Source organism: Aethalodelphis obliquidens, unplaced genomic scaffold (assembly GCF_003676395.1).
Source record: "Aethalodelphis obliquidens isolate GAN/ISIS:26980383/991018 unplaced genomic scaffold, ASM367639v1 scaffold102, whole genome shotgun sequence".
NCBI lineage: Eukaryota > Metazoa > Chordata > Mammalia > Artiodactyla > Delphinidae > Aethalodelphis > Aethalodelphis obliquidens.
Window position 1 is genome coordinate 1,139,322 of NW_020838046.1, and position 22,877 is coordinate 1,162,198.

The window sequence follows — 22,877 nt, forward strand, 5'->3', positions numbered from 1 at the left end:
ATACACTCCATACATTCCATGCATACACACAAGTGTGGTAGCCAGGAACTGCAATAATTAGAGATACCACCAAGTGGCATCATGACACTTTTAATCAGGCATTTTTACTTGTCTGTTTTTATATAGTTGTGATTATACTCTCTGTTAGTTCTCAAATGTTGCCAAAACTGTTTTCCTAAAAACACTAAGATGTCATTTGCCTTTTTTCACTGTTTCTCCCAGGAGTATACAGTGGAATTTTCCAGAGACTCCATTTTGTGTGACATTGCAACAGATTGAAGGCTGAGGCAGATCTGAGAATCCAGCTGTCTTCTACTAAGCCAGACATTAAAGAGGTTTGTAAATGTAAAATAATGCCACCCTTCTCACTACATTTTTAGAAGACATAGTTATTTTTCATAAAAGTGTTATTTATATTAACATGTACCGGGTTTATTATTGATATTTTAAAATAAATAAATAAATATTTCAAAATCTCCTCAGTTTCACTAATACAGTTAAAATCGATAGATATAACTCACATAAACAAAAGTTACTTAGGGGGTCTGCAATATATTTTTTTAAGAGTATAAATGTATCCTGAGGCAAAAACATTTGACAGTCTCTCTTCTATATGTAATCACACGTCCATAGATACATTTCAAGGTTTTTCTTTTATTATAAATTTATAAAGTACCAACACATTACAGAGAAAGGGAAAATCACTTTTAAAAAATACATATTTCATTTTTTATTACCAATCAAAAATAAATTCCATATATTGTCTAGCAAATATTATCATTGTTTTGTGATGAAAGACACAAGGGTTGTAACAACAAAACTCCCTGAGAATCAAACTCATAACAATGACAAAATAAATCACAAAAATATACAAATTAAGATCATATGCAAAATTAATATAAGTTATTTGCTGTGATGGCTGTGACTTGCCTACCCATTTGGAGGCCACTTGGGAAGGTCTCCTGTTCATGGGAAGACACACAGGGGTGGACTGGTTCTAGGGTATGGCCAAGAGATGAGAGAGAATTGCTATTGATGTTTTGCCATGTTTTGACCCAGTGTTTCTGCACATATTTCTGCACAGCTGAGGTGTTCTGGATATAAGCTCAGAGTCCCAGGTTGCATCAGCCAAGTCCTGTCTTGTTGATGTTGACATGTGCATGTGGCGGCTCGGAGCCTTCACCTGCTCAAGCTGCAGCCCAGGATCATAGGCGGGCCATGCCCCTCAGTATTTTAATGGCCTTCAGTGGGTCTTACTTGAATAACCCTAGTTGCCTCTAGGTTGTCACCTGTGCATTCGGGCTAAGGTGTGTCCCCAGGTGATTTTACCTGCAGGCAGCAGCCCTCGGGCCCCCTGCCTTTGTCCCTCTTGGCCTTTGTGGGGTGTGGAGGGTGTCTCCCATCCTGTGAGGGGGCCATGGTCTTGTGGTGCCCTGTTCCTGCTCCTCTGACCTCTGCTCACTCTGCCCTCCCGGGTCAGGGCCCCTGCCATGACCTGCTGCTCCACTGATGCTATTTTCAGGCTCTTTGTCGGCCCCATGGTGTCCACTTCTTTAGCACCTGTGGCAGGGCCAGCTCCCAGGACCTTCCCATGCATCTCTCTCCTATGACAGAGCTGAGAAAAGCCTGCCTGGCCCACGTTCACCTCTCAGAGGGTATAGATTGCTGGAACTGCAGAGTTACATAAGACTCTTGGCAAGCCAAGGTGGGAAGGAGGTTCCTTGAACAGAGCAGCCAGTGAAGGGGGACTCCACCCTGCCTCCCCAGGGCCCATGGGACTCCAGGCAGGGCTGCCCAGGAGGGTTCAGGGCCAACCTCCTGCTATTGATACTTCTGCTCACCAGCACATGCCCTGTTGTTCCCTCTGCTCACCTGCCTTCTTCAGCCTCCTTCCCTACCATGCAGCAGACATGTTTCAATGTGATTGTGAGCCCAGTTGAAGTTCTTTCCTATGATTCGTCTGGGCCCTCAGAAAAATCTAGAGATGTGCCCAGACCCTGAACCCCACGAAAAGTGTTCCAGACTCTTCATGAGAGCACCGAGCTTTGTCTGCCCAGAGCCCGCTGAGTGTTGGGGGCTGTGCAGCTCCACAGATGAGCCTATCTGTCCCTCAGCTTCAGCCGGATACCATATCCAACTCCACACGTATACATTTTAAAATTGAGGTATAGTTCAGTCAAATGCACAGATCTTAAGTGTATAGATAGATGATTTTTGACAAATATTTATATATCTGTGTAGCCAACTCCCCAGTCAAGGTATAGAACATTGTCATCACTCTAGAAAAATTCCCATCAGCCCCTTTCCAGTGTATGCATCTCCCCCCTGCCCCCATCCTGCTCCCCAAACAACCACTATTCTGATTTCTATTCCAAAAGATTAACTTTTTTTTTCTCCTGGTTTGAACTTCATATTAATGTATCATAAAGTATGAACTCTTTTGGATCTGGCTCCTTTAGCTCAAAACACTGTTTTTAAGGTTCTTCCTTGTTTTTGCTTGTATCAGTAAACCATTCCTTTTTAAAATTGTCAAGTAGTATTCCACCGTATGAATATACCACAATTTGTTTATCCATTTTCTTGTTGATAAGCATTTGAGTTGTTTTCAATTTTTTCTATTATGAATAAAGTTGCAATCAACATTCTTGTACAGGATTTGTGTGGACACATGTTTTCATTTCTCTTGGGTCAATACCTAGGGGTGGAATTGCTGGGTCATAAGGTAAGAGAATGTTTAACAGTATAAGAAGCTGTCAAACTTTTCCACAATACTTGTATCAATTTATACATCTTTTTAATGTGAACATCTTAGTGTGTGTGTAGTAATATCTTATAGTTTTAATTTGCACATATGTTCAATTTTACATATATATATATATTTTACTTATTAGTGTATTTAAACTCTGCCTTATTCTAAGAAGGATTTAAGGCAGTTAATTTGCTTTCTATATTTTTTCTATAATATACTGCCTTATATCATAATGTATTTTCAAAGTATTGAAAAAATGATTGTGTACTTTTTAGAACAGTTTGTACCTCTTAATCCCCTGTAATGCTCCTCTCCGCTTCCCTCTTCCCAATGGTAACCGCTAGTTTGTTCTCTATATCTGTGAGTCTACTTCTTTTTTGTTATATTCACTAGTTTATTGTATTTTTTAGATTCCACATATAAGTGATACCATACAGTATTTGTCTTTCTCTGTCTGACTTATTTCACCTAGCATAAGAACGTCCAAGTCCATCCATTTTGCTGCAAATGGTAAAATTTCATTCCTTTTTAACGGCTGAGTAGTATTCCATTGTATATATACACCACATCTTCTTGATCCATTCATCTGTTGATGGACACTTAGGTTGCTTCCATATCTTTGCAATTGTACATAATGCTGCCATGAACATTGTGGTGCATGTATCTTCGTGAATTAGTGTTTTTTTCATATATATACCCAGGAGTAGAATTGCTGGGTCATATGGTATTTCTATTTTTAGTTTCTTGAGAAACCTCCATACTGTTTTTCACAGTGGCTGCACCACTTTACACTCCCGCCAACAGTGTACAGAGTTCCCTTTTCTCCACATCCTTGTCGACATTTGTTATCTTTGGTCTTTTTGTTGATAGCCATTCTGACAGGTGTGAGGTGATATATCATTGTGGTTTTGATTTACATTTCCCTGATGATTAGCAATGTTGAGCATCTTTTCATGTGCCTGTTGGCCATCTGCATTTCCTCTTTGGAAAAATGTCTATTCAGTCCTTCTGATTTTAAAATCAGGTTTTTTTTGATGTTGAGTTTTATGAGCTGTTGTATTAGGTGTTAATGTGTTGGATATTAACCCCATATCGGTCATATCATTTGCAAATATTTTTTCCCATTCATTAGGTTATCTTTTCATTTTGTTGATGGTTTCCTTTGCTGTGCAAAAGCTTTTAAGTTTAATTGGGTCCCATTTGTTTATTTTTGCTTTTATTTCCTTTGCTTTAGGAGACAGATCCAAAAAAATATTCCTACAATTTATGTCAAAAAGTGTTCTGCCTATGTTTTCTTCTAGGAATTTTATAGTATTTGGCCTTATATTTAGGTCTTTAATCCATTATGAGTTCATTTTTTATATGGTGTTAGAGAATGTTCTAATTTTATTCGTTTACATGTGGCTGTCCAGTTTTTCCAGCACCACTTCTTTTTTTTTTTTTAAGATTTATTTAATATTTTATTTTTTTTTTGTCTGCGTTGGGTCTTTATTGCTGCGCGCAGCCTTCCTCTAGTTGTGGTGAGCAGGGGCTACTCTTCTTTGCAGTGTGCGGGCTTCTCATTGTGGTGGCTTCTCCTGCTGCGGAGCACGGGCTCTAGGGGTGTGGGCTTCAGTAGTTGTGGCATGCGGGCTCAGTAGTTGAGTCTCGCAGGCTCTAGAGCGCAGACTCAGTAGTTGTGGCACGTGGGCTTAGTTGCTCCACAGCATGTGGGATCTTCACAGACCAGGGCTCAAACCCATGTCCCCTGCATTGGCAGGTGGATTGTTAACCACTGTGCCACCAGGGAAGTCCCTATTTTTTTTTTTTTTGATAAATTTATTTATTTATTTTTGGCTGCGTTGGGTCTTTGTTGCTGCGTGCGGGCTTTTTCCAGTTCTGGCATGCGGGGGCTACTCTTTGTTGCGGTGTGTGAGCTTCTCATTGCGGTGGCTTCTCTTGTTGTGGAGCACAGGCTCTAGGTGCGTGGGTTTCAGTAGTTGTGGCTCATGGTCTCTAGAGCACAGGCTCAGTAGTTGTGGCACACGGGCTTAGTTGCTCAACAGCATGCGGGATCTTCCCGGACCAGGGCTTGAACCCATGTCCCCTGCTTTGGCAGGCAGATTCTTAACCATGGCGCCACCAGGGAAGTCCCGAGCACCATTTATTGAAGAGACTATCTTTTCTCCATTGTATATTTTTGCCTTCTTTGTTGTAGAGTAATTGACCATAAGTGTGTGGATTTATTTGTGGGGTCTCTATTCTGTTCCATTGATCTATGGGCCTGTTTTTGTGCCAGTACCATTTTGTTTTGATTACTGTAGTGTTGTAGTATAGTCTGAAGTCAGGGAGTGTGATTCCTCCAGCTCTGTTCTTCTTTCTCAAGATGTTTTGGCTGTTCAGGGTTTATTGTGCTTCCATACAAATTTTAAAATTATTTGTTCTAGTTTTGTGAAAAATGCCATTGGTATTTTGATAAGAATTGCATTGAATTTGTAGATTGCCTTGTGTAGTATGGTCATTTTAACAATATTAATTCTTCTAATCCAAGAACATGGTTTATCTTTCCATCTGTTTGTGTCAATTTATTTAATCAGTGTCTTATACTTTTCCAAATACAGGTCCTTTACCTCCTTAGGTAGGTCTATTCTTAGGTATTCCCAGGGATGCAAGGATTTTTTAATATCCACAAATCAATTAATGTGATACACCACATTAACAAATTGAAGAATAAAAACCATATGATCATCACAATAGATGCAGAAAAAGCTTTTGATTTTGACAAAATTCAAAGTCCATTTATGATAAAAACTCTCCAGAAAGTGAGCATAGAGGAAACATACCTCAACATAATAAAGGCCACAGGTAACAAACCCACAGCTAACATCATACTCAGTGGTGAAAAGCTGAAAGCATTTCCTCTAAGATCAGGAATAGGACAACGATGCCTATTCTCACCACTTTTATTCAACATAGATTTGGAAGTCCTAGCCACAGCAATGAGAGAAGGAAAAGAAATAAAAGGAATCTAAGTGGGAAAGGAAGAAGCAAAACTGTCACTCTTTGCAGATGACATGATACTGTACATAGAAAATCCTAAAGGTGCCACCAGAAAACTACTAGAGCTCATCAATAAATTTGGTAATGTTGCAGGTTAAAAAATTAATATACAGAAATTTGTTGCGTTTCTATACACTAACAACGAACTATCAGAAAGAGAAATTAAGGAAACAATTCCATTTACCATTGCATCGAAAAGAAGAAAATTATTGTGCATTTTTAAATGGTTGCATAATAATCCAGAATGTGAGTGAATAGTATACTTTCTTTTGGCTGTTTTAGGCAGTATGCATGGAGGTTAGAACAATGGGCCCTGGAAACAGCAGTCTGGGTTTGAAGAGAAAGTGACTCAATCTCTCTGAGTCTCAATTGAGAGCATGTTGTGAGCATAGAATAAGAAAATGCATGTGAAAACCTTAGTGGAGTAATGTGCAGTAAATTCTTCTTTCTGTTATAAACCACATTACCCTTGTGCACAAAGCTTTTTTCCTTATTTAAGATTACTCCTTTAGGATCAATATTCAAAAGTGAAATTACTGGGTCAGTAGATGTGAGCATTTTTAAGAATCTTGATATCTATGCCCAAATTGCTCTCTAAAAGGAACCCATTTATCCTCCCACCAGCAGCATATGAGAGTGTCATCGTCACCACAACGTTCCTAGAAGTGATGACTTTTTACCATAGTGGAATGTTCTATCTACAGTGGGAGAAGTCATGTTAATAGGCAGTGACTCAGGAATTACTCCCTACATCTGCTGCAGTGACACCTGACACCTGTTCAGTGTCAGTTAGCTATTGCCACAGTTATGCTGCTTAACAAAACATCCCCACATGTCAATAACATACAGTAATAAGTATTTCCTACTAATTAGTTTGCAAATTGGCTTGTGTGCCCCCGTTTCATTCTTCCTGGGACTCTCACCATCCTCCTGGGACTAACAGGGACATACTCATCGCAGGCACCTGAGAGAGGGCACACCTGACCACTCAAACACATTTCAATTTTTTGCTTGTGTCGTAGCTGCTAATATCTCATTGGCTGAGCCCAAAGTCAAGGGGTGGGAAAGTGGATCTCACTCACTAGGAGACTGTGGCAAGGGTGTGGATGCAGGGAGGATGAAGAACTGGGGCCAGTAGTTAATTTACCACTCCCTGCTTCCTGTTGTTGTAAGTTAAAAGAAACTTCTTCATTGGATTTAAAAGGACAAAGGAGAGATTTCTTTTAAGCTTAATATGTTGATATATTAGTAATATATATATAATATATATTAGTTATTTTAGAAGTTTTTCATACTTCAGCAATTCAACACTCTCTTTAAGAGAACCTGTCAGGATACAACTTTTCCTGTGCAGTTCCTGATCATATATGATCTCTCTTCTATCCCAGGCAGCTCTCCACCTAGCATGATCTGATTTACTGAAAAGGATATGTGATAATTTAAATGCATATCTTAGAGGTACTCCCCACCTTACTTCTGGCCTTGAGTGAGTTCAAAGACAAAATTTATAAACACGTTCATTAGCTTAAAAGAGCAAACCTGGTTTACTAGTCCAATTATTTAGTAAATCAGAGCAATTTATTGAAAATCAAAAATTGAGTTATTTTTATAGAGTATGAGAGTTATAATTGGATGCTTTGTAAAAGATTTGTCCTTGCAGTCGGCCAGTATCATATGAACTTTGAGAATGATTTCACTTCTTTCCCTCCTAGCTGCTCCCATTAACCCTGCAACCAGTTCCCTACCACAGTGAGCTCATTTGAGATTTTAATTCCAGATTGAAATTTAACTTTTTATTAAACCTAGTGCACCAACTCTAAGTTTTTACTTTACTTCCCCCTCCACTGTTTATTGGATTCTATATCTTCCATTTTCTTTGATTCTTTGGGGCAAGCTTTAAATAGCATGAACTGACACATGCTTGAAGATGTCTTTATTTAGCATCCCCACTTGAATGCTAGTTTGGCTGGGTATTAGATTCTAGGTTAAAAATGATTTTTCCTTCAGATTATTAGAGAAATTGCCCTACCATCTTCTAGCATTCAGGGTTGATAATGGAGACGTCTAATGTCAAGCAGATTTTCATTCTATTGGGATAACCTATTTTCTTTCTTTGGAAGCTAGTAGGATTTTCCTTCCACACTTGGTGTTCCAAAATTTTACCACAATATGTCTAGATTTTTGAAATTCTATTTTACTTTTCATTCACTCTGCTTAGCACTCAATGAACCCTGTTAGTCTGAAGATGGATGTCTTTCTTCAGCTGTTGAATTGTCACCCATCATCCCATTATTTCTTTGAGTATTTCTTCACTTCCATTTTACCTGTTCTTTCCTTTTGGTACTCCTGTTACACACATGCTGAAATTTCTGGGTCTACTGTTCATATCTCATGACTTTTAACTCATATTTTCTATTTCTTTGTCCTTCAAACTTAGCTTTAGGAGAATTCATTGGTTTGATATTCATGTCACTAGTTTCTTCTGAGCTGTGGTATTCTGGTAACACCCTATTTTTTTTTAAAAGGTATAATTCAGTTTGCCTATTTTTCAAAATTTATTTATTTTATTTATTTATTTTTGGCTGCATTGGATCTTCGTTGCTGTGCGCGGGCTTTCTCTAGTTGCAGAGAGCAGGGGCTACTCTTCGTTGCGGTGCATGGGCTTCTCATTGCGGTGGCTTTTCTTGTTGCAGAGCACGGGCTTTAGGCACGCAGGCTTCAGTAGTAGTAGCATGCGGGCTCAGTAGTTGTGGCTCGCGGGCTTTAATTTTTTTTTTTTTTTTGCGGTACGTGGGCCTCTCACTGTTGTGGCCTCTTCCGTTGCGGAGCACAGGCTCCGGACATGTAGGCTGAGGGGCCATGGCTCATGGCCATGGGCCTAGCCGCTGCGCGACATGTAGGATCTTCCCGGACCGGGGCACGAACCCATGTCCCCTGCATCAGCAGGCGGACTCTCAACCACTGCGCCACCAGGGAAGCCCGGCTCGCGGGCTTTAGAGTGCAAGCTCAGTAGTTGTGGCGCACAGGGCTTAGTTGCTCTGCGGCATGTGGGAACTTCCTGGATCAGGGCTCAAACACGTGTCCGCTGCACTGGCAGGCGGATTCTTTTCTTTTCTTTTTTTTTTAACACCTTTATTGGAGTATAATTGCTCTACAATGGTGTGTTAGTTTCTGCTTTATAACAGTGAATCAGCCATACATATACATATATCCGCATATATCTTCCCTCTTGTGTCTCCCTCCCACCCTCCCTATCCCACTCCTCTAGGTGGTCACAAAGCACCAAGCTGATCTTCCTGTGCTATGTGGCTGCTTCCCACTAGCTATCGATTTTACATTTGGTAGTGTATATATGTCCATGCCACTCTCTCACTTCGTCCTAGCTTACGCTTCCCCCTCCCTGTGTCCTCAAGTCCATTCTCTATGTCTGTGTCTTTATTCCTGTACTGCCCCTAGGTTCATCAGAATCATTTTTTTTTTTAGATTCCATATATATGTGTTAGCATACGGTATTTATTTTTCTCTTTCTGACTTCACTCTGTATGACAGACTCTAGGTCCATCCACCTCACTACAAATAACTCAATTTCGCTTCTTTTTATAGCTGAATACTATTCCATTGTATATATGTGCCACATCTTCTTTATCCATTCTTCTGTTGATGGACACTTAGGTTGCTTCCATGTCCTGGCTATTGTAAATAGAGCTGCAATGAACATTGTGGTACATGACTCTTTTTGAATTATGGTTTTCTCAAGGTATATGCCCAATAGTGGGATTGCTGGGTCGTATGGTAGTTCTATTTGTAGTTTTTTAAGGAACCTCCATACTGTTCTCCATAGTGGCTGCATCAATTTACTTTCTCACCAACAGTGCAAGAGGGTTCCCTTTTCTCCACACCCTCTCCAGCATTTATTGTTTCTAGATTTTTTTTTTTTTTGTGTGGTATGTGGGCCTCTCACTGTTGTAGCCTTTCCCATTGCGGAGCACAGGCTCCAGACACACAGGCTCAGTGGCCATGGCTCACGGGCCCAGCTGCTCCACAGCATGTGGGATCTTCCCGGACCGGGGCACGAACCCGTGTCCCCTGCATCGGCAGGCAGACTCTCAACCACTGTGCCACCAGGGAAGCCCTGTTTGTAGATTTTTTGATGATGGCCATTCTGACCTGTGTGAGGTGATACCTCATTGTAGTTTTGATTTGCATTTCTCTAATGATTAGTGATGTTGAACATCCTTTTATGTGTTTGTTGGCAATCTGTATATCTTCTTTGGAGAAATGTCTATTTAGGTCTTCTGCCCATTTTTGGATTGGGTTATTTGTTTTTTTGATATTGAGCTGCATGAGCTGCTTGTAAATTTTGGAGATTAATACTTTGTCAGTTGCTTCACTGGCAAATATTTTCTCCCATTCTGAGGGTTGTCTTTTGGTCTTGTTTACAGTTTCCTTTGCTGTGCAAAAGCTTTTAAGCTTCATTAGGTCCCATTTGTTTATTTTTGTTTTTATTTCCATTTCTCTATGAGGTGGGCCAAAAGGGATCGGCAGGCGGATTCTTAACCACTTCACCACCAGGGATGTCCCAACACCCTATTTTTGAACTTAATCTTCAGTTTTTACTATTTGCAATTAATTTTTATGGGTAGAATATCCTCTCTTATCTTTCTGAAGATAGAAATTATAGTTATTATAATGTCTTTACTTTCCCTATTGACTGGTTGTAGTTCTTCTATGTTATGTTTGATATCTTTTTATTATGGTGTTGATTTTTCTCAAATGTTTGGAGATTCTTGGTTACCATTATGTAATTCTTTTTCCTTTCCTTTTCTCCCCCCCCCCTTTTTTTGCTTCTTTTAATTAAACAAGTCTTTTCTGTCATTTATGGGATTTTAATTAGGGAGGAGGTCAAATGGGGGTGCTTGGTCCTCCATCTGGGTCTGATCTGCATTTTTAGCAAAACAACTAAGTTTGGAAGGTTGAAACAAACGACACTAGGGCTGAGAGATTTCTTAATGTAAATATATTTCAGCACAGTTAATGAAAACTTGGAGTGCTTACAAAGTTGGATATATTACATGTGTGACAAATTATATATAAACCAGATTTCATTTCCTGTTTTTTTTTTAATCAGCAAAGGAAAAATGGCAAGAAAACCAAATCTCCTATATTTTAGCTACACATTTTAAGGGATAATACATATTTAAACATTTTCAGCATTTGCTGCTAAAATGAATAAAACTTTACAATAAAATCCCCCCAAAGCATAAGTTCTAGCCAGCGATTAGCCCCTCATTCGAATGCTGACCAGGTTTTGCCTCAGAGGGCCTGCCGGCCTCAGGCTGCTGCTGTTAGCAACCACAGAGCCATTTCTCTCACTTGTCTCTCATCACTATGGAGATTCTCGTTAAATAAAGTGAACAGTCCTAATCATGTGCACTGGCCCTTATTTGGCATTTTATCTGTGGCTGTCAGTTTCCACAAAACAACTGCCATCTAACCGATAAATACTTGTTGAATGCCTACTAGGTGCTTGGACTGAGAGACACAAAGATCAATAGGACAAAATGCTTTCCCTCAAGGGAAGAAAATGCAAAATGTGTAGATTGCATAGATCATCAGCAAGTGCAGCCCAACTTGACACATTTTTGTGGTTCCTGAATTTAAAAATGTTTTGTTTGTGTAGGTATAATCCTTTAAAAATAATGTTTAATTTTCAAATGAGAGGTACCTTACAGGGTTCAAAAATCAAAATGACATGAAAAGTTATCCCCATCCACTCTTTCCTCATGTTCCACCCCCTCTAGCTAACCATTTTTATTAGATTCTTGTTTCTACTTCTAATGTTTCTTTATGCATAATATATGGATACGTATTTTAATTTTCCCTTCCTAACAAGGGTGACATGCAATATACTTACCAAAATACCCTGCAGATCTTTTCATATCAGTCCACAGAGATCTCCCTTGTTGTCTTTCACAGCTCTTAGTAGTCCCCTTGGTGGATGTATCATAGTACATTAACCAGCCCCCTATTGAGGGCCACTTGGGATGTTTCCAATCTTTTGCAATTACAGCGAACACCCCAATGAATAATCTTGTGTCTGTCATTTGTATGTGTGCAGGGGTAATTGCAGAATTGTTTTCCAGAAGTGGGGTTGGTGCATTAAAACGTACTTGTGTCTATACTTTGGCAGATTTTGCCAGCTGTCCCTTCAGAGCTGTCCCTTTACATCTTCCCCTCTCCCAGCAATGTCTGACAGCACCTCTTTCTCCTGGATGAGAATATTTCTAATCCTTTCTTGTCATCTAGTACCAAATAATACCTTTTCCCCTTTTCTTTGCCGTGTTGTCTTTGTTCTCCAGTATTGCCCAGGTTTCTTTTAGCACAAGTTTCTTATAGCTGCTCATAAGTAGACAATGTGTTATATTTGCTTTGTGGTATGCCAGATGAGGAATTGTTGAACCCAGAATATTTAAGGGATGGTGTGGAATTCAGGGTGGCTGGGGTCCATGTTCAAGCTGCTGAGTAGTGAGAAGGAAGCTCAGGGACAGATTGTGGAGAACTTGGGCTGCCAGACACCAAAAGCTTTGGATTTTTCCTGCAGGCAACAGGCAGTCACTGAAGGTTTCACAGTAAGAGGGAGGAGATGGTTAGAGCCATGTCAACGCAGATTTTAATTCCAGTGGCCTCAGGATGGGGGAAGAGACTAAAGACCGCAATTCTTAATTCTTACATGTACCTGCTGTGGCTTGCTATGGTAAGAAATGTGTAATATTGCTATTTAGCAGTTGTCTGTTACATCACATGCAGGGGGTTCGGGGGAGAATTCATTAGTCAGGAGGGGTAATTTCTCTATTATGCTTTCTGACTGGAAGAAGCAAGGGGCCACTTTCCCACTTGGCCCCTCAAGGGTTGGCCTCATCATTGTCATTCAATGCATAATAATCGAAACACTGAGTCCCTTTAAGCTCACAGAGCAGCTGGCCTCTTTGAACCAGGATTTCTTATCCGCTATTCTTTTGATACTATTTCCCATCCTCCAGGGAGAGGCGGTCCTCCTGATGGGGCAATCCCTCGTTCCAGACATAAGAAGAGAGGGTGTCAGACCGGAGAAAAGAAGGCCAGCTTCTCAAGGTTTCGCTCAGCTGTTTTCTATCCACCGAGTGGCCTTGCCAAACACTGTCGCCTGCTCCGTGAGAGTGCGAGAAGCCGCGATGCTGTGTGCGGTTTCCATGGCAGTGGGCTGCGGAGGCCCGCGGGGACAAGCCAGGTGGCTGGCTCGTTCCGCTCAGAGCTGGCTCACCTGCTTTGCTGTTGGTAGCCGCCCTCTTCGCTCCTCTTATTTCCTGGAGCTTTAGAATTTCTTTTGTTACTCCTTTTATAAGTCTGGTCTCTGTGTGAGAGAACCTTAAAGTTCTGAGCTTATAAAAAGTGCGACTTTAAGCGATTGAATGGGAGGAATTCAGAATGCGAAGGTGGAAAAGTACCGGGAGATAGCACGTCTCTCTGAATGGAGGCTGAAACTCCGAGGTGAGGCCGGTTCTGAGGGCTGAACTTCCAACAAAGGGTGGCAGGAGGACGCATTCCACAGCGGAAAGACAGGGTCGCCCCCAAAGGACCACGGGATTCTCTTCACAGATGTCATTGGCACGTGGGCTGTTAGAATTAAGAGTCTGGCCATCTTTGTTTCGTAGGATCTCTTCATTTAATTAACTTCAGCGAATTCCCTGGTGGTCCAGTGGTTAGGACCCCGTGCTTCCACTGCAGAGGGCCTGGGTTAGATCTCTGGTCAGGGAACTGGGATCCCGCAGGCCCTGCGGCAAGGCAAGGCAAGGCAAGGCAAGGCAAAAAAAAAAAAAAAAAAAATTAACTTCAGAAGACTGTATGTGTTGCAGCTACTTGCTGACAGAAATGTCAGTTCAAACATTGTCCATAATTTTACAGTGAGGACACATTATCACAGGATTACTAGGAACTCAGGGTCATGGAAGGGAAATGAAGGATCTCAAATGGAGAAGGATGTCAAAGTCAGGCCCTAGTTCCCCAACGCTTTTTCAGCAAGTGTTTCTGGTTTCTATGTCAGCAGGCTGCAGTTGCTATGTTTTCAGCCCTGTGGTGTCTGGGACCAGCCAGCTCTGCAGGCATGGGACCCTGTGGGCTCTGCCCAGCAAGGACACCAGGCTCAGGGCTCTGCCCTCAGGGTAAGTTCTGGTGGACCAGGCTTTATTTGATGAGTTAACGCTTAAAAAGATTCCATGATGGGGATGGAGACAAAGGCTTGAGGTAAGGGACAGGACTTTGGCTTGGGAAATGAAGATGGAGTGGGTTCCATCCAAAACAGTCATGGTGGCACAAACAGCAGGGGCCGCCAGGACATGGAGCAGAGCAAAGCTCTTCTCAACTGCTTAAGACCCTAAAGAAGTGGCCCTGAAGCCACATATTCTCCTTGGATATACTGAAGAATCACTGAACAGAGTGGAACATATTTTAGTATCAAGTGCCACTGGGAAACAAAATATTAAACTCATTTTAAGCCCATATATGAGTCAAAGCAATTTATTTAGTTTTCATCAGGGACAAAATATTCTTCATCCTAAATCATCTGCAGTTAGGTCATGAACAGAGACAATGAAATTCCCTTTGGTAACCCCCTAAACTAATTAAACACATTTCTTTGGTTCTGTATCATGACCAGTAAAAGGAAAATGAGAGAAGGGAAGAGCGAGTAAATTAGTCCATTTGATGACTCCTTGGGTAGACATTTTTTGAGCACTTACTGTGGTTCTTGGCTCTGAAGTAGGAACTGAGTGAAGCCAGCCCAAGCCCTCACCACCAGGGACTGAGTTTGCTGGGGATTCAGGGAAATAAGCAACCAGCCAGGTGATAGCCCAAGGCCTGACAACTTGGGCTTAGACCCGTGGAGCAGTTGAGGAGGTGGGAAAGTTGAAGAAAAGGTGCAGCGGTGAGAGAGGGAGGCCCATTCCAGGCACGGAACTGAAGCGGGCAGTGGCTGAAGTAGGAGGTGTGGTGAGAGATGGGCAGAGCTCACTGGCTTAGGGGTGTGGACTCCATGCTGTGCAAGAGAGGTGTCTTTAAACAGGGAAAGTGGGTTTCTCAGAGGCCACTGTTGGCTGGTGGGTGGATGGGGAGGGTGAAGCTGTCATGCGGGCAGGGAGTCCAGTGAGATGGCTACTGCCAGAGCCAGAGGGAAAAGAGGTTGGGGTGGGGTGGAGGGGTGGGCACAAATTCGAGATAACCACACTCCCTCACCTGCTCCCTCTGCCCGGCTGACTGGGTATATGAGGGGTGGGAGGGAGGAGTCAGGTCACACCCCAGGGCTTCTGACTTGGGGAGCTGCCAGGCAGGCCATGCAGTCCATCAGGATAGGACCGTGGGAGGGCACCTGGGTGGGAGCAGTGGTGGGGCAGAGGGAGCGAGAATAATGAGTTTGATTTTAATTAATGGTATTAAGCAGTGTATCATTCAGGGTTCTGCCAGAGAAACAGAATCAGCAAGATATTAAAGAGAGAGAGAGAGAGAGGTCGATTTATTGCAAGGCTTACATGTAGAGTTGCCTAGGCAAGTCTGAAATCTGTAGGGCAGGCTGTGAGGAATGGCAGGCTGCAAACATCAGGGAGGAGCTGACACTGCATCCACAGGCAGAATTTCTTCCTCGGGGAAACTTCAGTTTTACTCTAAAAACTTTCATCCAATTGGATGAGGCCCATCCAGGTTATCAAGGATAATCCCCTTTACTTAAAGTCACTTGATTGTAGAAGTGAATCATAACTGCAAAATATTTTCACAGCAATATCTCAATTAGTGTTGGGTTGAATAACTGGATACTACAGCTTAGCCAAGTTGATACATAACACTAACCTTCATAGATGGTTCTTTCACAGAATCGTGAAATATTCAAGTAGTAGGGAATGAGTAAAGTAAAAAGGGTGTTCCCCCCATCCCAAACTCCTGGACCTTCTCCCCAGAGGAAACCACAGTTAAAAGTTCCTGTATGTCCATCTACAGATGGGAGAGGGACCTGGGCAGAAAATAGAGGTCTTAAGCATTTGGGTAGGATGTGAAGCCATAGGACTGGGTAGGAGCACCTAAGGAGAGTGTGAAAGTCATGGACACAGGAAGAGAAGGGCAGACTCTGAGGATACCACAGGTGGAGACTTGACAGGCAGGGGACCAAGAGAGGGGGCATAATGCAGCAGAATTCCAATCAACTTGTGCATGGCGAGCAAATCCAGAGCAAGTACCCAAGAAACCAGGCTGGGTGGGCAGCAGAAGGACAGACAGAAGACCCCCTGGGAGGATGGTGTTATTTGTCTCTGGTCTGGCTGGTAAAGTGGGAGGAAACACCTCACCCTAGCCTACCCTTGCAGTGGGGGCCCTGCTAAGAACAGACCCAGGTGTGTTGAAGGAGGAGGGGGTCAAATCTTCCTTTCTGTGCTGCTGAGGGCAGAGACCAAGGGTCCTTGGTGTTTTGCTTAAGGTTCCCCTTAGTGAGTTCATAGTTGAGTAGAGGTTGTCCTGGAGCCTCATTTGGGGTTTTGTATGGGAATTTGAGGATAAGAGACTGATACTGCGGGAGAAGAAGAGAGTAAACCCAGACCATGGCAAGAGGAGGTGTAAGGAGGATAGATGGCCAGTGAGCTCTGCTCAGAGGGGCTTTTGCAGACAATGCAATTTTGATGCTGCATCCTGTTGTATACAACAGTGGCTCCCCCATTACTCCACCCTCCCCCATTACTCCAAAAGCTGGAGGGGCAGGTTAGCACAGACTAACAAAACATTTACTGAGTGTGCATTGAGGTCTGGGCACTGTGCTGGGCCCTGTGAGTTTCAGTGATCCTTAGAGGTTACCTGGTTCCTTTCCTGAAGAAAGGTCTTTTCTAGCCTCCCATCACATGGGAGCCCAGAGATGGCAGCCACTGGCTTACATGCAGGTCCATTGTTGTCTCAGAGGGGTTCAAGTAGGAGGGACATTTTCTCCTAGTGATCAGCCTGTTTCCTGGGCCTGGAATTGCCTGTTCTTCTGAGCCCAGAGGAATAAGTCCCTTGTAGCTTCTTATGGACACAGCTCTCTGGTATGCCATCCTCTCTTTCCCAGGCCTTCTTTCTTGGTCCCCTTGACTGCTCTGAAGACAGGTTTCAGCTTCTCACTGTCTTGGGCACACTTATCTTGTAGTCCTTATGTTGTATGATAAAGAATTTGTCTGGTTTTTGTCTTGGGTTTCTGGGATGAAGCTTCTAAACTCTTGAAATTTTCCAAATGACAGGAGAGTCTTTGTTATTAATGGTGGCCCTTGAACCACACCTGAGTTTAGGCTAATAAGATGACTCAGGTGGACTTCCCTGGTGGTTAAGAATCTGCCTGCCAATGCAGGGGACATGGGTTTGAGCCTTGGTCCGGGAAGATCCCACATGCCACGGAGCAACTAAGCTCATGTGCCACCACTACTGAGCCCACGCTCTGCAACTACTGAAGCCTGCGCACCTAGGGCCTGTGCTCTGCAACAAGAGAAGCCACCACAATGAGAAGCCTGGGCACTGCAATGAAGAGTAGCCCCTGCTTGCCGCAACTAGAGAAAGCCCACATGCAGCAACGAAGACCCAATGCAGCCAAAATAAAAAACAAACAAACAAACAAAAACTTAAAAAAAAAAGATGACTCAGGATGGGCTGGTCAGGCCAGGAAGACCATGGGATTGGGGCTTTGAGCCATGGGATATTAGCCCAAACTCCCAACCTCTGGGGATGGAAGAGGGGCTGGAGGCTGAGGTTAATCATATGGCAAATGATTCAGTCAACCATCCCTATGTAATGAAACCCCAGTAAAAACTCTGGACACTGAGGTTCAGGTGAACTTCCTGGTTGGTGAACACCTTGATGTGACAGGAGGGTGATGTGTCCTGATTCCAGGGGGAAGGCTATGGAAGCTCTGCATTTGAGCCTCTCCCAGACCTTGTTTTATGTGTCTCTTCATCTGGCTGATCCTGATTTGTATCCTTTATAATAAAACTATAAGTCTAGTGCTTTCCTGAGATCTGAGTCATTCTAGTAATTGACTGAAACTGAGGGGCTCATGAGAACCCCCAAATTTGTATCCAGCTTGTGTCTGAAGTAAGGAAAGGCTTGTGGAATCTGATGCTAGCTCTTGGTGGTTAGCATCAGAACCTAACTGAAGTATTGTACTCTGGCTCAATAATCCCAGTAAAAATGTGGCATTGAGCGTGCAAGGGGACAGTAGCCTCTGTTCCTTGGTGTGGGAGCCATGTTAGTGTAACCTAGGGTACCCCCAATACCATGGGCTAGGACAGCCCCCTGTTCCCTCTCACATGAGCTGTGGTCGAGACTGAGTTATTTGGTGATAAACTCCTTGGAACACCTGCAGGGGCTCAGGCAGGAGTTTGGCAGCAGCGTAATTCCAGACCTTCACACTTCTTTTTTGTGGGGGGGCTCACTTTAGATTTATTTATTTATTTTGAGCTGTTCAGAACATTTATTACTCCAGAAATGATTTCTTTTATGAGTATACACTTAGTGGACTTTTAAAATTAAAAAAAAAAAAAGAAAAAACCTTGATTTGCCATAAATAAATGAGAGGTTATAGGGAATTCTCTGGTGGTCCAGAGATTAGGACGTGGCGCTTTCACTGCGGGGCCCAGGTTTTTTGTTTTGTTTTGTTTTTTTATATTGCAGATTCTTATTAGTCATCAATTTTATACACATCAGTGTATACATGTCAATCCCAATCGCTCAATTCAGCACATGACCATCCTCACCCCACCATGGTTTTCCCCACTTGGTGTCCATACATTTGTTCTCTACATCTGTGTCTCAACTTCTGCCCTGCAAACTGGTTCATCTGTACCATTTTTCTAGGTTCCACAAACATGCGTTAATATACGATATTTGTTTTTCTCTTTCTGACTTACTTCACTCTGTATGACAGTCTCTAGATCCATCCACGTCTCAACAGATGACTCACTTTCGTTGTTTTTTATGGCTGAGTAATGTTCCATTGTATATATGTACCACATCTTCTTTATCCATTCGTCTGTCTATGGGCATTTAGGTTGCTTCCATAACCTGGCTATTGTAAATAGTGCTGCAATGAACATCGGGGTGCATGTGTCTTTTTGAATTATGGTTTTCTCTGGGTATATGCCCAGTAGTGGGATTGCTGGATCATATGGTAATTCTATTTTTAGTTTTTTAAGGAATTTCCATACTGTTCTCCATAGCGGCTGTATCAATTTACATTCCCACCAACAGTGCAAGAGGGTTCCCTTTTCTCCACACCCTCTCCAGCATTTGTTGTTTGTAGATTTTCTGATGATGCCCACTCTAACTGGTGTGAGATGATACCTCATTACAGTTTTGATTTGCATTTCTCTCATGATTAGTGATGTTGAGCATTCTTTCATGTGTTTGTTGGCAATCTGTATAACTTCTTTGGAGAAATGTCTACTTAGGTCTTCTGCCCATTTTTGGATTGGGTTGTTTGTTTCTTTAATATTGAGCTGCTTGAGCTGTTTATATATTTTGGAGACTAATCCTTTGTCTGTTCATTCGTTTGTGAATATTTTCTCCCATTCTGAGGCTGCAGACCTTCACACTTTTTGTCCTAAAAACCATGCAGAACAGTGGAGACCCTGAACTTTCCCCCATCCCCCAATAACAAAACAAAGCTCCACCTTTGGTGAATCTAGGAGACAGAGTGAGGTAGGAGATAGATGTGCCCCTGGGCCAGACAGCTGGTGTTTGTCAGGTGGAGTAAAACTGAAGCTTTGTTCTCACCCAGACACTTCAAGGACAAAGCTAGTGGCAGAAGCTGAGCTCTGCTAAAGTAAAGAGATAAGGTGCCCACCCCTGAGGTCAAGGAAAACTTCCCTGTCTGCACATGTGCAGGAAGGCTCCTTGGGGATCAGAAAGGGAGGTGGCGCCACCCCATAATATGTATGGACATACACCCATAGGCCTCTGCAGTGGGATCCATCTTAGGAAAGAGTTGTGCAGGCATCTTGGGGAGGGTCCTAAGACTAGTCAGTTGTGAAAAAAAGAAACAAGATAATTGGCCAAATGTAAAAAAAGACCCAGAAGAACTGTCCTACATAAGTGATTTAAATCACCTCTTCATGCACTCCTCATTCAGGACGCTTGCACTCCTCTCTGGGTGTGTATTTCTGCTTTAAATAAATAAACTGTTTCTCTGTGTGCTCTCCCATATGTTGTGCTCTGTCTCTAACAATAAACTTTTTACCTGTTTTGAAGTTTTTGCCTCCTTGAAACATTTTTGCTTTCAAATGGAGTAAGAATCAGGGAACTTTGCTTCTAGCCTCTAGCCCCTGGTGGACTGGCAGCTAGGTTCAATCCCTGAACAGGGAAGTAAGATCCTTCTTCAAGACTACTGTCCCTCCAAGAACAAGAAGAAAGCTCCAAGCCTCAAATTGCATTTAACTGTGGCCAAAATCTCTCACAGTGGAGCACTAGGACTGGCAGAGAAGCAGGGGGAGTGGGGAAGAGTCTAATGAGCAGTCCTAGAAAGAGAAGGCCTCACCCTGAGAAGAAGCTGCCGTGATAAAGATTGAAAATCAGCTGGAGGAGGTTGAGAGAAGATGTGGATGGGCCTGGAGGAGGCCCAGATGTGGCCAACCTAGGGATAACTGCTTTGGAAAAAGAGTAGATCTCTGGAAGGCAGGCTCAGTGTCCCTTGGAAACAGCAGCTGCTGGTGAAAGAATTGAAGGAGCTCAGAGGCTGGGAAGGCACCCTTCCTTAGGATGGTTTGCTCTCCTTTTTCCAGTGTCTTAATGTAAACCATTAGGTTACTGATTTTAGATCTTTCTTCTTTCTTAATACAGACAGTAATAGCTATAAATTTCCCTCTAGGCCCGCTTTAGCTGCATACCATAAGTTGTGGTATGTTGTGTCTTCATTTTTATTCATCTCAAAGTACTTTCTGATTTTACTTTCAATTCCTTCTTTGACCCACTGGTTATCTGGGAGTGTGTTGCTTAGTTGTATTTGTGAGCTTGGGGGAGCCCTTCTAGTCTGGTGGCCTGGCTCTGCAGAGATATAGGTGAAAGAAACTGTCCTTGGTAGTCACAGAGGAGGGAGCCCTGGAGCCATGTCCCCCAATCCCACTAACACCCAGGACTCCCCTGATAATAGCTACTCCAAGAAAATAGAACTCACCTAAATATCAGCAACATAATAGGTATTGCAGCACATTCATAAGAATACCGTAAGAAAAATCCTGAAAAGGGACAACAGAATTATTCTGCAGATGAAGAAAATACATCAGAAAAAATGCTGCTAAAGGAGGGGGAAAATTGTACCCTGACCGTACAACATACATTAATAATAATAACAATACCTCAATGAAGTATTTGCAGCTTTGAAGAAAGACAGCAAAGCAGAAATTTAAGACCTTAGGAAAGAAAAAGCCAAACAAGAGGAGGAGATGGGCCGATAGTCAGTGGACATTAGGGCCGTGTAGAAGTTAGGAGAGAAGCAGAAGAAAATACAAAATCACAAATGAACACAAAATTTAAAGGAGCTCAAAGGAGAATAGAGCAGAAAGCATGATAAGACATATAGAGGTTATCAATGAGGAAATGAAACAGAATTGAAACAGAAATAAAGTGATAAAACAGATTAGAGAATCAGTACAAATTGTGAAAGACTTTGAAATGGGCCAAAAGAATTATTGGGCATCTTCAATGGAAAACTATGCTTTGGAGTGGGATAGAAAACTAAGCACTACCTTCTGGATTATTCCCGCATGTGTCTGCGCCTTTCATTGTCTTTGTGCTATTTTATAATTTTGTAAATTAAAGATAACCAATAGCAATGCAAATGATTTTAATCTTTACATATGCAAATTAATTCTTTATGATGGAAGAACAATTGACCCCCCGTTTTTGTAGGCAGAATAATGCCCCCCCCAAATGTTCATGTCCTAATCCTTGTAACCTGTGAATGTGTTACTTTCCATGGCCTAAGTGGTTTTGCAGATGTGATAAGTTAATGATCTTGAGATGAGGAGAGTCTCCTGAATTATCCAGGAGGGCCCAGTGTAATCATAAGGGTCGTTTTGACTGGTCAGTGTTAGAGAAGGAGAAGTGTTAGAGAAGGCTACAGGCCTGAGCCAAAGAATGAAGGAAACCTGCCTAAGCTGGAAAAGGCAGAAATAGATTCTCCCCTAGAGCCTCCAGAGGGAAACAGACCTGTCCACCCATTTTAGACTTCTTGACCTCTGGAATTGTAAGATAATAAATTTGTTGTTTAAGCCAGTAAATTTGTGATAGCAGCAGTAAGAAACTAATACATACACCCCTAAAAAGGTCAATTTTATATCTATTTGTAGATTCATTTCAGGCTTTATGTATGTCTCTGTCCTTTGAATTCTCCTTTAAATTGGTTGCAACATCTTACTGATTTTATCATTAATCAATGAGTTAAATTAAATATTTTAATGTATTTATTTTATATTTTTATGAATTCATGATTTCAGTCTTTTAAAAAAGTTATTTTTGACAATGTTGCCAAGACCATTCAATTGGGGAAAGGGCAGTCTTTTCAGTAGTGTTGTGAAATGGTGCTGGGAAAATTGGATATCAACATGAAAAAGAATGAACTCTACCCTTATCTAACATATGCAAAATTTAAGTCAAAATGGATAAAAGACCTAAATGTAAGAACTAAAACTATAAAACTCTTATTTATTTTTTTGGCTGTGTGGTTTGTGGGATCTCAGTTCCCCAACCAGGAATTGAACCTGGGTCACAACAGTGAAAGCACAGAATCCTAACCACTAGACCACCAGGGAACTCCCAACTATAAAACTCTTAGATGAAAACATAGGGGAAATTTTCATGACATTGTATTTGGTAATGATTTCTTGGATATGAGACCAAAGGGACAGGCAACAAAAGAAAAAAATGGACAAATTAGATTTCATCAGAATTAAAAATTTTATGCATCAAAGGATACCACCAACAAAGTAAAAAAGTAATGGGATGGGAAAAAATATTTGCAAGCACCAGTTTGATAAAAGACTGATATCCAGAACGTATGGAG